Genomic DNA, 20130 nt, shown 5'->3' with positions numbered 1-20130 from the left:
TCATTGGAAAAAAATCTACCTTCTGCCACTTTTCCAAATGATCAACTAGAAGTCAAGTGATTATTTGTTGCTCTTACAACTAGGATCGACAACAAGACTTCTGTCAGGCAGTGCATATGTAATGTTTGTACACTGAAAGAAATGGTGTTTGTAGACCATTTATTTGGCTATTAGTTTTCATACTATTTATTATTAATTGGATAGATGGACTATTTTTAGACTAGATAGACTAGTTTATTATTATTATTATTATTATTATTATTATTATTATTATTATTATTATTATTAAACTATACCCCACAGTTAAGCTAAATTGTTGTATTACTACTACTAGTAGTAGTAGTAATAGTAGTAGTAGTAGTAGTAGTAGTAGTAGTAGTAGTAGTAGTAGCATTTATTCATTAACTTTCCTTTGGCTTAGCACTTTATTAATTTGGGGTCGCCACAGTGGAATGAACTGGAGCACCCAGAGAAAACCCACGATAAGACAAGGAGAACATGCAAACTCCACACAGAAATGCTAACTAGTCCAGCCAGGACTCGACCCAGCGACCTTTTTGCTGTGAGGCGACAGTGCTAATATTATTTTACATTTTTACTAAATTCATTTGAATAATAATATGATAATTAACAATATTTTAACTTTTTTTTCTCTTTTAAAAATAAAGGTGACGGAAAAAAGTAAACTATAAAAACAGTGATACCATGAAGAACATGTTTGGTTCCCCAAAGAACCTTTTTCCACTGTAACCTAGAACCTTTTAACTTTCTATTGATGTTGACATTGATGTACAAACAAAACAAAAAAAAGTAAATTTTAAAAGTCCCTTTCTTCTGCCATATAGGGTGTCATAACGTATGTCACTCATTCTGTCATTTTCTTGTCAGCTTAGTCCCTTTATTAATCCGGGGTCACCACAGCGGAATGAACCGCCAACTTATCTAGCAAGTTTTTATGCAGTGGATGCCCTTCCAGCCACAACCCATCTCTGGGAAACATACACACACACATACACACACTTATACACTACGGACAATTTAGCCTACCCAATTCACCTGTACCGCATGTCTTCGGACTGTGGGGGAAACCGGAGCACCCTGAGGAAACCCACTCAAGGGCAGGGAGAACATGCAAACTCCACACAGAAACGCCAACTGAGCCGAGGTTCGAACCAGCGACCTTCTTGCTGTGAGGCGACAGCACTACTTACTGCGCCACTGCCTCACCCGTCATAACGTATGTGATTATTAGAAACAAACAATAAGGCAAGACTTCAACCACCTTAAAAAGAGATTTGTTTTCTTCCATTCATATACATACGTACAAGTAGATCATCTCTGTCTTATGATATAAGTGTTGTTGTATGATATAAGCCCTATTCATAGATGCGATGTTCATAAGCAGGATCACTGGCAGAGCTCAATGGCTGCTGTGGCCGGTCTGGAATTTGCGTCAGCAGCTCTCAAGATTTGTGTAAACAGTGTCAAAGCTCTGAGCCGCAGGAGAACAAATGACGCCTGAAATCATGATTGACTGCAACCTTTCTGTTGTTTCTTAAGACATGCAATGAATGCCATCATCATGAAAGAACAATACACACTGAATCTGCAGTCTGTCAATGCATAATGTTATTGATTTGTAGGTTTATGATGGATTTACAGTAAGACAAGCATAATATTCCCTCAAAAATTCTCTGACATCTCTTAAACAAGCACTGTCCCTAAATGAACTGTTACAGTTTTTAGTGAAGGTAATGCACATATTTCTTAGTGGAAATATATATAAAAAATATATATAATTGGCAAAATAATTTGTATATAACTTTCACAATATGCACTGTTTTAAAGCAGCTTCACACACACACAAAATAATGTTTATCATAACTCTGCATGTTTATATTGGTGATCTAATCATCTCAGTTATCTATGATTACTACAACTGGATGTGCTAATTTCAGCTTAGGCTAATTGGAAAAATGAGCCTTTGCCCACAATTTGTAGGATTGGGGGAAAAATCAATTTCCTAAATGCATTGTGATGCAAACTTGGATGATTCTGAGTCAATTCACAAAATGTCAAAAATCGTTTTTCTTTTAATTGCTAATATGATGATTAAGAAATGCAAAACTCTAAGTGTAACAGCTGGACAGTGAAAGATGCGTTGTGGCGGTGCACAAAAATCTCATTTCAAATCATATTCAGCCTTAAAAGCTAGTGTATGGAAAAGGATTGGGTATCGTTTGGGTTTATTTTGGTACCGGTGCTAAATCGATACTTTTAAAACAGTACTGGTGCCAAAACGGTGCCTGAACCGATACTTTTGAGCTAAAAAACCATCCATGGTGGATGACTCTACACAAATCTTTTATTTCACAAAAAAAAAAATACTTTTATTATTTTAACTGAACGATATAATTGAGTTCAAAGTATAGATCAACTCACATTTTATATATTTGAATTGCATTAATATAGTTAGTTTGATTATTTGTTTGTTAGCATGAATTTAAGATTTGCATTATGCAATTAACATTAGCTTACTAATAACCTGTGGAAAGGCTGTCATCAAAACCAGGGAAAAGCTTTTTTTCCTAGGGTTGGGCTGGTAACTACGTTTACATGGACATCAGTATTCTAATTATTTTCCTTAATATGAATAAGGCAATAATATGATTAAGGTGTCTACATGAATTGTTTTTTTCAATGTTCCATTTATGGTCTTGTTTTACATGTTATAGCACATAGATTGATTATTGTCATTGCGTCACTACACTATTCGCATGTCCTCCGGAGTTTCATGTAATTTCGTGTATTTTATTTTATTTTTCATTATTAATTTTTCGACTTTAACTGCAGTTTGGCAGTTTCACTGCTAGAAGAGTTGTTTTAATGTAATTTGATACCACACGATGAAAGGAAACCAAAAAAAAAAACTCTGCATTTCATGGTGTCTGTGGTCCTTTAAGGTCAAATCAAAATTGCTGTTTAGACGATAGACTCTTGATCAGATTATTGTCTTAATTATATTAAAATTAGAGTATTAGTGTCGATGCAAACGTAGTCAGTGAAAGTGCCAAATGATGTTGCATGCTGTCAGAGACAGTGCATTCTTCCGGCTTTAAGTTGATTCCATGCGCCCTCAAATGTTTCATAAAGTTTTATGTTTTTTTCCCCTTACATGCAACTTTTGTAAAGCATCTGCTTCACATTGATGTGTCAGAATCCTTGCTTGTAAAATACGGCAGTCCTTGCCACAGCACCAGTGGCATGGAAATTCACATGCTGATTCAGTCTGGTGCATACTGGTTACATAGGTACCGGTACCCAACCCTATGATGGAAGCACTTTTACATGCCAAATCATTTTTTTTAATTAAAGGTCTTGGAAAAAAAGTAATTATGGGTCATTTCACGCTTTAAAGGTAGTGAGATAATAACTAAATCAGTATTAAAACATAAAATGCATAAATAATTGTTTTATAATTACATTGCAGCCCCAGAATCATAATCAAATCAAACTGGTATCCAGAAATTACCACACCTAACAATTTGCAAAACATTAAAAAAGGTTTGCACGTTTCATGTGACAAATCCACTTGAGCGCACTGTCTACATTTTTGAGAATCTGAAATAAGTTACTAAAGGATTCATTTTGTGTTGTTCCATAGTCTGTTGAAATTCTTGATTGTTATTGGCTGAAAGATGTGCAATAAAATCAGTTAAAACAGTGCTAGTTCCAGTCAGTTTTGATCATAGTTTGAAATAAATGTGCTCCTGCATCCCAATTCACATACTAGCTGTCCTAAATAGTATTTGAAAATAGAATTAGTATGTCTCAAACTTATATGTTGAAAAGTGTTTGCCAAAGGTTTCGGTATGGTGTACTATTTCCGTAAGAAAAATCAGTGTAGAACTGTCCATGGTTTAATTGCTATTGCCCTCAATTTATTACGCATTAATTGTGAGAATTCAATTAGAACTTTAATCTCTGTGAAAAACTGTAAACAAACTACAAACCTGGCAGATGCATGAGACTAACCATCATTAATATCTAACCTTGTTTTTTTTCTGTATGTATTTTCTGTAATATAACTTTTATTGTGTTATATTTCACCTGCAACAATGTGAACTTAATAAAAAAAGACATATTTAGACATTAACTTTTGAATGCATAATTATCCAAAAACCTGAGGAGATATTTCTGCATGAAAGACTCACGAATGACAGATTAATATGCTGCTGCATTTCCTATATTTTAGGTAATTAAATATGAAAGAAATGTGGACGATGTCTTGATATTGACAGGGGATGTAACTAAACATCATAACGGTCCATTAATATTGAAGTAACATGTCCCAAAGTTTGAACCCTCTTCTGTTACATGCTAAAAATACTAATCACCTTTAGAACATAAGTATGCAAATTGACTCTAGTAGTAACCACAGACACTCAGTGACAGTTCCCAGAGCCTCCATTCATCTGTGTAATCTTGAGGAAACCAACATGTGCTTTACCAGGGAGCCAAAAAGGATGAAGCAACTCACAAATATGCTCCAAAGTATTTGCAGAGATGGCTACATGATATATGAGTTATTAGATATATTTATGTTATTGGAATGCATGCCAGAAAATGTGTCTATATAGAGATAGATAGGTGAGGCAAACATATTTAATTACAAATTATAGACAGTGTTAGGTTGTTTTGTGTTTTAATTTATTAGTGTTGTGCAAAGAACTGCTCAAAAAGTATCATGTAATCATCAATAATACTGCAGTAGTTATTATTATTGTGAAAAGGAACAAAAGGTGTTGGTGTCATACTGCCTCATAGTGTTCATTCTAACAAGAAACTGATGTCAATTGTGTGTTCTTTGTTGTTTGTATCTGTATGATGCTGTTTTGTTACATAAAAATGCAGGCCAAAATGCATAATCTTATGAGACTGTGTTACCTTATTTGATGGTAATAATAATACATATAATTTTTAAATGGGGAAACCAAAAAGTGCAGTGTTGCCGAAAACCAGGTACAAAGTCGAAAGGAAATACATGAGACAGTGAGTTTAAAAATTTTAACAAGCATATAATGACTCCAGGTTATTTCAGCAGCAGTGCTCCTAACAAAGCATTCAAATATAAAATACACTGTTTAGCATTTAATGGCTTCTATTTACTATTTGCAAACTAGACAAAGTATTTAACGGTGGGAAATGTTTAAAGAATCATGCAGTGTTGCAGTTTTTAAAGGACTAATATTAAACAAAGGGAGCTCACTTCTTACGGGGAAAGCATTAGTTTTAGTACACTAAACTGTGACATGAACCAAAAATATATTATATTATATTATATATGTATCTTTCTTGAGTTTTATGCACATTTTAGACTGCAAAGGTTAAGTAGTTAGGGTCCCAGCTTGACCAGGAGGCCTTTCACACTGTCCAAAACATGTAGTACTAATGAATTAGGTAAACTAAATTGGCTGTAGTGTGTGAATGGGATAATGGGATATCTGTTTCTTCATAGCGTCAGGAAGGGCATCCACCAGTAAAACATGTGCTAGAGTAATTAGTGATTCATTCTGCTGTTGCAACCCTTAATAAAGCAGGGACTAAGCCAAACAAAAGTGAGTGATTGTGTCAGTTAGTGAGTGTTCCAGCCTTTATGACATACTATATTTCAATATATTTTGAAGAATGATTTAACATCTTTTTGTCCGCATACATGGTGATTTTTTAAGGAGTCTGTTGGACTTTTTCCTCTGGAGGTACAGAAAATGTAATATTTTTAAGCACATTTAGCTATTGAACACTACATTTGTCGTTTGTTTGATTTTTGTCTATATACACAGTGCAATTCAGTGAGGTTGACTTGGTTGTTCCTTTGGAGGAACAGAAAATATATTTTAAAAGCACATTTAAACTTTGGTTATATATATTAAAAGTTGTTAGTAAATATAATAAATTTGTCCACATTGCACGTAGTTACGCATTTATACTTCTGCATGCTGTTTGTGTTGCTCTGCAATAACACTTCCGAAACACTAGCTGGCAGTAGGTTATGAAGTGTTTCTCTGTATTGAGTTTCTTAACGGGTGTTCCTTAATGTAACACGCTTCCTTAATGTACAAGTAGCTAAAACTCACTCTTTCAGAGGTGGAAACCGGCAAACATGCAACAACTTTAATCACAAAGTAAACACAAAACAAAAGTTTACATCTAGTGCTTCTTCACAGGACTGGACACTTGAAAACATTCATTCCATCAGCAGCGCCCACACTCGGCACAGCTACCAAGCTGACCAATGACAGAGCTTGCGCTGCGTGTCGTTGTATCGGGTAGTTACAGTTTTTGAGAGATGCGCTTCAGCGTCGGTGTCAGCTATGGCGTAGAGTAAGGTCTGTCTGCGGAGTGTAAGGGTGCTTTTACACCTGCCTTATTTAGTTCGATTGAATCGCACTAGAGTTCGTTTCCCCTTTTGGTATGGTTCGTTTGGGCAGATGAGAATGCAGCAATCGTACTCGAGTGCGCACCAAAAGCGTATCAAGACCTGCTTGAAGAGGTTTTAAACGAACCCTGGAGCGGTTCGTTTGTGGTGAGAATATGATCCGTACTAAAACAGGTCCAACCACAAAAAGTACTGCGCGTTTTGGATAAATTCAGCTGCCATAGGCTGATGTGCTGTGCAATATGGGATATGGATTGGGTTGGCTTTACCAACAGAGAGAGAGAGAGATGGGAAACATTACCTGATGGATCGTTGGTAATATTTCCGCAAGATGACCATGTTGCAGTTTAGCTAAATTAATTCACGGCTCCTCCTGAAGTGACGAGCGATGCCATAAACACTGTTTTCCAGCCGTGGCTGCGCTTCATTTTCATAATGTTTCATAATGTCTAAAGCAGGGATACAATCAGCCAGCGCAGTCGTCCCTCTAGAGTAAAAGGTTTTGTTTACCTGCGGGAGTTCACTGGCATTTTCCCGCACATGAATTTTGACCAATCACTAAGCAGTTTAGGAAATATGTTAAACAACTGCTGGCCAATGAGAGATGTGGATTTTGTCAGATGACTGCATTTTGGTTCGTTTCAACTGGTTCAGACCAAAGCCAGCAGTGTGGTGTGAAAATTACCTAAAGACGGCAGAAAATGCAACAATGTATCATTTATTGAGCTTGGTCCGGACCAAATGAAGCGAACTACAGATGTGAAAGCACCCTAAGACAGGGCCAAGACATGAAGGGGTGTAACTTGTAGTATGTTAGAGGCCTAACTTGAAGTTAGGGAGACCCACATCAGAACTATGTTGTCGCCAAGATGGTTGTGTATGCCAGTTATTAATGTGTACACCTACTCCACACCAAAAACCAACTATCACAGCTATTAACGTTTACACCTACCACAACCTTAAGTCCAACCATCATCATTTTTAATGGTTACACCCTCCCTAACCCTAAACCCAACCATCACAGTTATTAACCTCTATACCTTCCCCAACCCTTAACCTAACCATCACAGTTATTAACATCTCAAGCTAATCCCCACCTAAGCCCAACCATCACAGCTATTAATGTCTATACCTACCACAACCCTAAACCCAACCCTTATCGTTATTAGCGTTGATGGCGAGGGCTAGTGACTGCATAAAGACTATGCTGGACTATAAGTGTGCACTTGATGCAGAAATATAAATTAGCTTTCACGCAGCGGATATTCAACCCAGTACTGGAAAACATCCCTACACACATTCACACACATACACTCATTTACTACACCCAATTTACCTATACCGCATGTCTTTGAACTGAGGGAAAAACAATGTTTGGAGCACCCGGAGGAAACCCACGCGAACACAGGGTGAGCACGAAAACACCATACAAAAATGCCAACTGGCCCAGTCAGGATTTGAACCAGCGACTTTCTTGTTGTAAGGCCATAGTGCTAACCACTGAGCAAGGGCTGGACAATAAATCGATATCTATATATATCACTATAGAATTTTTTTCAAGAACGGTGATATGATTTTTAAACCCATTTCTGGTATTTCGATATAAATTTGCATATACGTATATATTTTATATATATATATATATATATATATATATATATATATATATATATATATATATATATATATATATATATATATATATAAGATCTTATACATTGTATCATTTGTCACTGAATGACTTTCAGCCGTTAAGAGCATGATCATGTCACTTGCGTGATGACGTGCTGCCAGCGCTCAGCAGTTCGCTTCGTCGCAGAAAGTTTTAGCTACAAATTGAGAGCCTTGAATACAAATGTGAATAAACAAGCTTCCACAAGTAAGAATGCAGACGAATCAGCTAATGAGAGAGGAAAGTCTAATGCAGTGGTTTTGAAGTGGTTCGGCTTTTTAAGTTCAGATAATCTTATAGTTTCGTTGCTCTGCAAAATGTGCGGGAGAGTGATGCCGACTAGCAGCATGAACACTTCAAATCTGTTCCACTCAATAGAACTGTGGTTGGGAACTTATGGCAAAACTCACCATGCAGCTTTTGCGGCTAAGTACAAGCTAAGCGAAAGCTGAAAGAAGGCGTAAGGAACTCCAGCATAAACTGCAAACCTTTCACAAGTGGCAAATAAGTCGTATTTGCTAAGTACGGCAAATAAACTGTTCACGGCAGTGCTGGATCTTGCTCCGTTAAATGTCAGACATTTATGTTTTGCGTCTCTTGTGTGTGGTGAATACCTGCATGTGTGTTTATGTGAGAGAGAGACTGTGAATGAGTCCAAGTGAAAAACAGCTAGCAAAGCTGTGTGCAGTGTTGCCAGATGTTCCGCCGAAATGCAAAAATAACTGCCCAATCAAATTCAAAACTGCCCCATTGGGCAACCGCCCAATCTGGCAACAATGGCGGAGTGCATGGTGTACGCGCGCATACGCATAAAGGTAGTCACTTTTGTCTAATCAGCTTTCTTACATTTATAATCACTCTTATTGATCGGTGATTGTTGTTTAGCGCCCAGTGAGCAGCGAAAATAAATGACATAGTGGCCTACTAAATAACGTATGTATTTTCAAAAATGCCAGTACTTATTTTTTTAAACCAGAGTAAATTGGATAATGAGCCTAATCAAGAGAAGATGAAACTGCACCCTCCGTGTAGGATTTAAATCAAACTTCGCTCATCAACACGTGAAAATACACCTATAAATTACTTGCATATACTATGTTCAATACATGTATAAAACTTGCTGATATACATGTAAACTTGGTGCATGCATACACCCACATACATATAAACTTGATCCTTGCGTACACCTAAATTAACACTCACACACAAACTCGCTGCATGCTGGTATAGCAGTCGAGCAAACTTACAAAATAAAATTCTCAAACTTATTTATCAGGAATTTTGGTTATTGCAAAGCTGATGAAATAGAAATAATGTGATTAACAGAGATATTAATTCTCTTCAATAATGAAAGTGTGTTATATAAAATAATATAAAATATTAGTCTATATAAATAGACTATATAAAATATATAAAAACTATTTTATGTTAAACCTTTTAATATAATTAGGTAATTATACACAAATATAAATAGACAGATTTAACCCTTAAAGGATGAAAAGCAACCAGAACTATGAATATACTCATCTGTTTGTAAAGGCTAAATACAAATAAAAAGTGAACATGATTTTTTTTTTGTATTTTTGTATTTTTTTTTTTAAGTTATAAGAGCCTGGAGGTATTATAGACTTTGCAAATTCAGTTTGCAGACATTTGTAGGTACAGACATCTATTGTGTGCATTCTTGGCAGTTTTCCTAGCTTTTTAATTTTGTCCATATCAATATTCATATCAATTATATTGTATCAACCAAAATTAAGAAATATATTGTGATATAAATTTTTTACATATCGTCCAGCCCTACACTGAGCCACCGTGCTGCCCTATTTTGAAGAATTTAACTATATTTTTTTATATAAAGTGAAAGTCAGTACGGTCCAAACAATATTTATCCTTGCTGGCTTTCATTTCTTGAAAATAAAAATTCCAAACCTGTGCGATTTTATTTTTTTCATTTCTTTAGGGGAACTATTATCTGAGGAACATTTCAACTATTTTACTTCACATAGTGAAAGTGGACGAGGATCCAAACAACATTTCAAAATCTCTTTTCCTAAATCTTCCATCTAGGGGTTCACTTCATAAAGCACATTATTTATATCTTGGGTGCTAAAGTTTGCCAGCCAGCAGAACTCAGTAGAGACTGTGCTGATGTCAGTGAAAGTAAAAGTTTTTTATCAGTGACTCTAACAAGTTTACGCTGAAGCCTCATTGTGAAGGACACAGATAAATGGTCCCACAACAACCTCCTGCTTCTCAGCACTTCTTAATTTGGCCTCAAGCACTCCCTAGATCCCTAGACTTGTCTCGAGTGAGGTGAAACGGCTGTTAGTATGTAACATTCAGGACATCAGCCATCGTAATAGTGGTTAAGTAATAGTTGGACTTATGTAATTTCTGAACAACTCTGTCAGAGCGAAACAGAGTCTTAGACACTATCATGACAGGAGCATTCATACACTCCGTTCTGTCTGAGGACATTTCGGGATGACTCTAATAGGATTTCCCATTCTATCTTTGGTAAGGATGTATGAGGTTAACAGGTAATGCATTCTTTTCATGCCAGAGGAGTGGAATCTGATGTACGGAAACATCTGATGTCATTTTCTTCCACTTCCTTAGCTCTAGGGACTAAATGACTTTGCATGGGTTTTTAATGCAGTAGATTGTGTCTCTGAAATCTGACAGTGCTCCATTGTCCAGACTTCTCTTCTAAATGTCCAAATTATTCTGTGTGCTCGCTCTTATTTGAATGAATTAAAGTAAATCTCCCGTGAAGAGAGAGGGCACAGCATCCAGCCACCCTCAAGGACACTTCATAAAGATATAGACACAGACAGACTGTAGAACATGCAGTTTCTTTCTGTTTCGCAATGATATTTTAGTCATTTTGTAACTGATCAGAATTGGCTCTAATATGCTCTAACGATCTTGATTTTACCTTAGCAGTCATCCCGGAGAATATGTGCAGGTGACTGCATTCACTTTTAAAACAGGTTTTCCCATCGCTTTTAAAGATGAAGACACCTACATCCAAAAAATCTGGATTCCACACATTTCCTTTGTGTTGTCCCAACACAAATCAAGTTAAAGGTGCAGTAGGTGAATGTCTTCAAAAGCATTTTTTGTAGTGCTGGTTAAAAGTCTCTTCACATTCTAATAGTAATGATTAAAGTAAATGACCTAAATGTATTTATATGTATTTTTATATTTTGGGTAAGGCATAAAACAACAAAATGTTCATCCAAATAGTTGGGCCGACATCTCTCAAAATTCCGATAAGTAACTCAATCTGTCTGTCAGCAAATGCAGATTTGAACAACTGCGCAGCTGTTTGTACGCAGCTCCGCCGACCGTTGCGCATTCACGAGAGAGAGCAGATCGGTAAAAACTTGCTGAATCAAAGCTTTTTAAAAACCTGAATGAATATTGGAGTTACTTTTGCACGCTGGAGAAAGGATGACACAATGGCTGAAGGATTTCTTCTAGACAGGTAATGTTCTGTTTTAAAACTGTTTTAGCTTCACGCAAAGCTGATGTAACGTTAGATGTTGTGAAGCCACTAAAATCTTCTGATGAAAGATTGATAAGACTATTTTCAGTTTCATAAAGGAACTTTTACAGCATCGATAATGTAGATTTTAAATTAAATTAAAATCTAAAATTTAAAGATTTTAGCGGTATTTAAGTAAATACCGCTAATCCACCAAGTCTCTCCCTATATTGTTTACCATGCAACTCTAAATATTCGCTATGAAAAAGCATTTCAGTTTGGCTTCCACGCCGCCAGACAAGCACTAGTCACTTTTAACACATGAGAGAGGGTTCTTTTGCTGTGCTTGTGTTTCAGGAGACGTGGCTTTAGACGGCAGGGGAGGGACTGTAATTCAGAGATTTATCCTAAGCTTTTAGCATTGTGGAAGATCACCTACTGCACCTTTAACTGAATTGTGTGTACAAATTTAAGTCAATAGAACATAAAACAATTACATTGTCCCATAAAACAACTAGACAATTGTGTTTAGCTTGTTTTAGATAAGGAGTTTACACGAGCAGCAAAAACCTTTTTTGAGTGTGTATGAGACATTTGAAGAGTTATGAGGTCTGTTCAAGCGCCTTACGCACATTAAAATGGCACCTATTGTACTTTTTTCTTAAGATTTAAGGTAAGTCTTAAGTATGTGTCTGTAAAGTTTCAGCTCAGAACACCCATCACATTAGTGATTACACCTTTAAAATATTGAAATTTTCTGCCCTGAACACATTGTAGCTGTTTTTGTTGTCTCTGCCTTTAATGCTAGTTATACCATGAATGAAGTGTAAATGAGCTGTATTTTTTTATTTTAGTGTAACTGTTCCTTTAAGCAGTAATAGCACATTGGTTTTACTGCAAAGGAAACACCCCCACAGAACAGGCCATTGATCTGGTTGAAAGAAACACGCGTCTTTTCTATGCAGATCACAGCCCGTTTCCCTCACAATGCCATTCATGAAAGGGAGATCCATTTGTCCGCTGTCATGGCAATGGCAAACACCATCATCACCACAATGGCGGGATGCCTTTGTCTCAAGAATTCATGTCTTTATCGGGCTATCAGGCTAATGCAAACTGAGAGCTTTTCATTAAGGCAAGACACTGCAGGTGAATACAGTAGGATAAAAAATAAATACTTATCACCTCTACAGTTATTGCATACACTACTGATTAAGAACTAACTGTAACTAATGCAGGATTCTACACAATTCATTCACATTGTCCTAACACAAATCCATTAGGTTAACGTAACTAGTTTAAGTAGATTGAACATAAAACATTTAAGTTTTCCTAAAAAGCCTCCAGAATTGTGTTGTTTCAGCTCATATAACATATTTTCAGCTCATATCATATCGGTTGTTTTAGCTTCTATCTTAACTAGTTTGAACAAGCAGCAAAAATCTTTTTTCTGAGCGCTGAAAAATATTTTTGTACACGATTTCTAAAATAGTATGCTTTATGCAAATGAGACATTATTTATAAAATATGCACTAGTTTGTATACAGGTCTAGCAGAAAAAAATCTGAACAGTGGATCTTGTCTGTTTTTTTATGTATTTATTTACTTTAGACTTGTTTTTTTTTTTCAGGTATAATGTCTGAAATTGATGGCTCAGTGCAGTGGAAAAAGCCCAAAATCGGAAAAATTAAGAGGTCCATAAAAAAACGATGCCATTGCCTGCAGTGTCTAGCCTTAAACACACACATCCACAAGTGGCGATCCAGACTCGTTTCATTTGAAAATGACCCTGCGCCTTTAATATCCTCTAGAATCACCTTCTATAAGCATAATTTCTATCTGTTTCAGCTAACTAAAGTACAGGATCTGAAATGAGTATGACAATTGCACTGCCAGATAAGAATCAGCTTGTTTTTCTCTGCGTATGTTAATTAATTTGGGACTGACTGCTGAGTACACAGCTTAATAAATGTATTCATGAGAACATCATTTGAATGGATCCCATTTAAACCTGATTAAATGTGGCTATACAACTGCTCTTTTTTATTCCCGGTGGACATACAATATTCACAGGCTCAGCAAAATAATGCTTACGGTGTGTCATGCCGTGAAACTCATTTTAAAGATAAGAGAATGTTCACCAAGGGCTCCTCTTATCGTATAAACATATTTCAGTCATTTTAGGGGGATGGGTTCTGCAAATAAGAGAAAGCAGGTCTACTGCCAATAATTATAGATGTATATAATAAATAGATTTTTGTAAATAGTGTAAATAGTTGTTAATAGTAAATGTTACTTTTTCTTTTTTTTTTTCTTGATTTGTCCAAAGGCAGAGCAAAACTATTTGAATGCTATACAAGAATGTCATTTAACAGTAAATTGTTGCTTGAATAAAAATAACTGTTTAAATTAGCATTTTAATGCCATTTAAATGTAATATTATCAGTAAAAGTTTTAATGTAAGCACATTCTGTGTTACTAAAGTTCAATTTTTACTTTTGTGTCGAGTACCTTTTGTGATAGTTCTGGCATACCCTTCACATACCCATGCGTACCCTGATGCAGACCTCTCAAAAAACTGTAACTACACGTCGCGAAGATGCAGAAAACAAGATCAGTGATTGGTCAGCTTGGTAGCGATGACGAGTGATGCAGGTGTTTATAAAGTTTAGTATTGTGTTTAGTTTATGATTAAAGTCGTTGAACATTTGCAGATTCCTGCCTCTTTCTTGAATGAGTGTAAGTTTCTTCTATAGTACCAAGGCACACATTTCCAGTGTAAACACAAAACACTGACTGAGAAAATCAGCAAAGTGAAACAAAGAAATCTCACTGCTTCCTAGTGTTTCAGAAGTATTATTGTCAGAGCACCACAAACAGATCACAGACGTAAAAATATTCACAACTTCATTCGCTACATGCACTGTGGGGTACGGCTAAAATCCAAACAGAAGTTTAAATCAGGGCTTGATCCACTCATTAGAAGCCAAAATTAATCATTTCTATGGTGCGATGATTTGGTTTGTTTAGTGACCACTGGTTATGATGTACTGACTGTTTTCTGACATCAATTGTCATGGTAGCATAATATTGTGAAGGAGGCAAGACAGGTTTTGGCGAGGGAGGTGTTACATATGTGCAAGTAGAATAACATGGCTAGGGGAAGTAAAGTAGAACCAAAGCTGCCCCTCATTCCAAACCCCCACGGCCAATACGTGACATCGACCTAAACTGAGAAGAGGATATGACAATCATATTCAAACCAAAGTGTGGGACCAGTGTAGATTCACATTCTTAGGTTTACTCTTATAGTTGCTGACCAGCTTTTTGCAAGTCTCCACTTGTATTTTTGCCCATTCATCTTTAGTGACGAGCTTCAACTCTTTCATGTTTAAGGATCTTCTTGCCACCAACCTGATCTTTAGCTTCCTCCACAGATTCTCAATTGGATTTAAGTCAGGACTCTGGTTAGGCCACTGCAAAAAGTTTTTTTCTGCTAACAACTTCTTCACCCCTTTTGCAGACTGCCTGATGTTGATGGGGAGAATTTTGATTTATTGCTCCTTTTTCATGGTCCTTTTTACTGTTATTAGGTTCCCTGGTCTGCTGGCAAAAAAAACCCCAAAGACATTAGGTGCCTACAAGCATGTCTGACAGTTTGGATGGCATTTTTAGGGTTGAAGGCTTCTCCTTTTTTATGGCAAATGAAGGTTGCATCCCTGTGGCCAAACAATGCAATTTTTGTTTCATCTGACCATAAAAAAGAAGACCAGAAATCTTCTTTGTCCAGGTGAGCATTTGTAAAGGTCAGGCGGGCTTTTTTCTGCCTTCAATGGCGCAATCTATTTCAGTTACCTCAAAATAGCAAAGCGCCAACCAGCTAGCCCCATAGGTGCACAAATAGGCACAACTGCATTTGCTATTTAAGCAATGTGGCGCCGGACGCGAAAATGATTACTGCATCACGTTGAATGAAGCAAATAGCACTTAAGTCACACCTGGTGCCGCATTGCACCCGGTATATGATAGGGGCCAATTTGTGGAACGTGCGATTCATTCAATTCCACAGTCTAAACTCTCATCATTCTTTTACATGCTTGGATGTGACCAGCCTATAAAAATCCATAAGTGTAAAGTGTAACTTCCCGTAGTAACCACAAGTGTGACATTCCAGTCATTTTGACAGCATGCAAAGCCATAAACCTTTGGCCTGGTATTTTCACACTTTCGCATTGTCGACTGCAGCCACCCTTCCAAACAATCAAAAAAGTTATTTCTGTCAGACAGCTTTACTTTAAGACATTAAATCCATGTCCGCCTCTCACTTGACACTTGTGCCGTGAGTATGCGGGTTTTCAAATGACTGTTGTACCTCAATTTGACAACTTGACTGAATCGCTCAAGTCTGAAATAACCTCCATAATGCTTGAGGAATGATACGAAAGATGTCAACCTACTGACATTCAGTGTTACCTCTCAGGAAGACTGTTGTGAATAGAGCTTCTAGCGTGCCTAAAACAACTTTAATAGAAAATGATGAGACAAGTCGTTCTTCCGTGCAGCGTATTCTCAAAGGGCAAACAATCTTCTGCATACATAATTCAGCTTGAAGGACAGCTACTCAAAGAGCGTCAAAGAAGAAAGTCAATGCAGGAATTTAGCTCTTTATCTGATGGTGCTTTTGCTAAACTACCTAATAAGAAGATGAGAGCTTTCTTTTACACATCAGCAGAAAGAGACACTAGGAAAAGAGTTTGCTAAATTACATTTGGTAAATCGGGCTGCATTGAGATAAATGAGAAGAGTAACATATATTTATAGAAGCTTGTTTCCGCCACAGGATAAGAATAAAATAATGACTTTTTCATCTAATCATCATTCTGACATTGTTTCTTGCAATACTAATTGCATTTGCAACAAATAAACTAAGTATCTATTTATACAGCAATAATGTTTAAATGCTTTTAAACTTTTGTGTAAAAAATAGGCTGTTTTCAATCACATGGTTCTGATGACAAACAAAATTCAGATGGAGGGCAGAAAGTAAAAAGTGGAATTGGAGACATAGAGGAAAGGCTGTTTTTGCGATTTATACCATATTTCAAGGGAGATATAAATGTAAAATAACCACATATGTTGGGCATAATCCTGATAATCATGAAGATGGCCGAGTCCACAAGAGTGGACGCACAGTCTTCATTATTTATTCATTTATTTATGTTTGTAAGGGGATAAGAGCTCCTCAATAATAACCCGTCTAGTTTTGTCGGAAGGGTTGCATTTCGGTTTTCTGTCGATGAACTTACTATCAACAAACATTCACCGTTGTTGCACATCTCGATGTTTACAATACAGTTGTTTATTCCACCAGAATGCCAGTAAAGACTGGTTTATTGCAAAACAAGGAGATTTCATTGCAGTGATTACATGGCAGTGTACATTATTTATATTCTCCTGGATTTTGTATAAGTGAACATTAACATATTTATACACATAGCTAGGCAAGTAGATAATCTTTATTTGTGGTGTCAAACAAATTATCGCGTTCAAAATAGTTTTTACACATGGATGTATTGAATGAATGTTTATTATGTGCCGTCTTTTTTCCGTTTATCAGCCAGTTTCTTGAACTTTCACCCCTTTATGAGCTAAAAGTTTTGGAAGTCTATAAAAGCTGTTCGGCATTTCTTATTTTGGCAGTTTTAAACAATTATAAACAACATAAAACAAACATTTTGATGTTCTGATAGCAATTCTTATGTAGAAGAACCACTTCCTGCCTTCCATCTGAATTTCATGCATCATCAATGATGTCATAAACTATGAATGAAGTTTTTGAGAAAAATCCTTTTCACACATCTGTAAAATGACTAAAAACCCTTTATTACGCTATTCAAGCTAGTATTTGGTTACTGTGTTTCGCAAAACATGTATTTTTGTAATATATTTAGTTGAAAACGCTTTCAATTTAATAGATTATGCATTTTTATGTTTGTATCTAGCAATTTTGACTTTATTTCTCGCAGTTCTGAGGTTACATCTTGCCACTGTTACTTTTTTCACAAAACTCTAATAAGGAAAAATAAGTCTGATTTACAACCTTTTATCTTATAATTCAATCTTATATACACCTAAGATTTATAGTGTAGTTTAATTTCTTTAGTAAATTATATATAGTTTTTGATCTTGTGTTACTAGCCATTTCTTTACATTTGACTTTGAAATTGTCTAGTCGTTTCTGAGAGAAAAAAATTTCTACATCCTTTTTTTACATATTAATTTTGGGGGAGCTCAGCTTTAAGCTTGTACAATTACTCATGAATATTAGCATTTGCATCCTTCCTTTGTGCTTATTTATTTCCAATTTTTTATCTCGCCAACCTCTGGAAAGGGAATGAGATGCTAAATCCTCTTGACATTAAATGCCTGTATCTGGTATCAGGATACAGAATATCAATAGGAACTTAAGAGTAATTGTTACATTAGCAGCAACAATGACTAATAAAATTAAATCAGTTCTCAATCAGTGCAGCCAGTGATCAGAGAACGTGCCTGGCTATGGAGATGCATCCATAAATCTTATGGTGCTTAAAATTTATGGTTATATTATTTATTTATTTATTTTGGGTATCCAATTATGCTTTATATTCATCAGTGCCTATTCTCTCTCTTCTCAAAGCACATGATCACATTGAGGACACAGGATGTTTTGTAAGAATAAGTGAGAATAGATTCAACCTATTTTGATTTATTGATTAAATTAAAAACTTTAATTAAAAAATGATCTGATATACATGGAAAGCATTATAAATTCAAGAAAGGTGTCGATTTGAATGTTTTCAATAATTCTTATGTATATAAAATATCAAAATATGGGAGAAAGGAGGTTTTATCGACAACACAGAGCTTTCAAAAATATTGTGTTACTAGATTTTCTAGTAATGGGAATAAAACAACCAGTTAAAATTTTTGTTTTTTGTTTTGTGTTAGTCATTTTACATTTCATACAATGTTGTCATAAATAGCAATAGGGAAATTGATATTATACACAAAAATAAAATAAAAAATTCCAAATTTGGCAGCATGTTGGCTTAGTGGTTATCAGTGTCGCCTCACAGCAAGAAGGTCTCTGGTTTGAGTCATGGGTGGGTCCGTTGGCATTTCTGTGTGGAGTTTGCATGTTCTTTCTGTGTTTGCATGGGTGTTCCAGTTTCCCCAACAGTACAAAGACAAGTGCTATAGTTGAATAAAATAAACTAAATTGGCCGTAGCGAGTAAGTGTTGTAAATGAGTGTGTATGAGAGTTTCCCAATACTGGGTTGCGGCTTGAAAAGCATCCACAGCGTAAAACATGCTGGAATATGGCATTTTGAATAAATAACTTAATATCTATATTTATTAAAATGTATAAAGAAAAATGTGGTCACACTAAATATTCCAAATAAATGTTTAAATACTTCTTTCTGACAAATGGTATAAGCTAGTGGTTTGAAAGACCATTTAAAATGAAAATGACAGTGATCTGAAAAAGTTTTTCCCTATTACTGATTGTTTTTCTTTATTTTTCGCTACATGTTAGTCAGATTTTCAGATAATCAAACAAAATTAAATATTAGTCAAAGATCACAAGACAACATATCATACTAAGCATGGGCTGGTATAAGATTCTGACGGTATGATAACCTTGCAAAAAATATCACAACTTCATGGTATGCCTCATGGTATGGTATTTTTATATTTATAATATTTTGGAGCAGTAAACATGTCAGGCTAAATAATGAAAATGAATCAATGAATCATTCTGCTGTCTTCATTGGTTTCAAACACACAGATTTCTTTGAAATTTGAAATGACATCTTTGGATATCTTTTCTGCTTAAGATACTGTTGTCCTAAAAAAAAGTTAATTAAAAATCTTACACATACCTTAGAAACGGTATTACAGAAAATTTTGGCAGTTTTAAAACCTGGACTTTTTCAAACCGCGATATACCTTGAAAACTGTTATCGCCCCATGCCTACATCATACAGTTTTAAATAAAGGTTATTATTATTATTAAGGGAAAACAAAATACAAAAATGCATAGCCCTATGTGATAAAGTGTTCATTTTCTTTTCGTCTTAGTCCCTTTATTAACCACCAACATATCCAGCCCGTTTTTACGCAGCAAATGCCCTTCTAGCCACCACCCATCTCTGGGAAACATCCACACACACTTATTCACACTCATTTACTACAGACAATTTAGCTTACCCAATTCACCCGTACCGCATGTCTTTGGACTGTGGGGGAAACCGGAGCACATGGAGGAAACCTACGTGAAAGCAGGGAGAACATGCAAACTCCACACAGTAATGCCATCTAACCCAGCTGAGGCTCAAACCAGCAACCTTCTTGCTGTAACGCGACACCACTACCTACTGTGCCACTGTGTCACCTATTTATTTTTATTTCTTATTTTATTTATTTTTTATTTTACTATTTATTTTTTATTTTGTTTTGTTTTATTTTATTTAATTTTCCACT

The 20130-nt window shown here is 35.8% G+C and overlaps 2 protein-coding genes across 7 annotated transcripts in view; one reads left to right on the top strand and one right to left on the bottom strand.

Moving 5' to 3' along the window:
* The window catches only part of trpa1b (transient receptor potential cation channel, subfamily A, member 1b), a 365395-nt gene that overhangs the window by 309792 nt on the left and 35473 nt on the right, over nt 1–20130 (bottom strand). The window contains exon 4 of one of the 6 annotated variants that reach the window (XM_073940325.1): nt 15019–15210. The exons of the other annotated variants lie outside the window; for them this stretch is intronic. The gene's annotated coding sequence lies outside the window, so the exon portion shown is untranslated. The remainder of the gene's footprint in view (nt 1–15018; nt 15211–20130) is intronic. 6 annotated transcript variants of the gene reach the window in all.
* The window catches only part of kcnb2b (potassium voltage-gated channel subfamily B member 2b), a 209710-nt gene that overhangs the window by 163200 nt on the left and 26380 nt on the right, over nt 1–20130 (top strand). The gene's annotated exons all lie outside the window — the stretch shown is intronic.

This window comes from Danio rerio, chromosome 24 (assembly GCF_049306965.1).
Source record: "Danio rerio strain Tuebingen ecotype United States chromosome 24, GRCz12tu, whole genome shotgun sequence".
Taxonomy (NCBI): Eukaryota; Metazoa; Chordata; class Actinopteri; order Cypriniformes; family Danionidae; genus Danio; species Danio rerio.
This window is presented reverse-complemented; position numbering and strand designations above follow the sequence as displayed.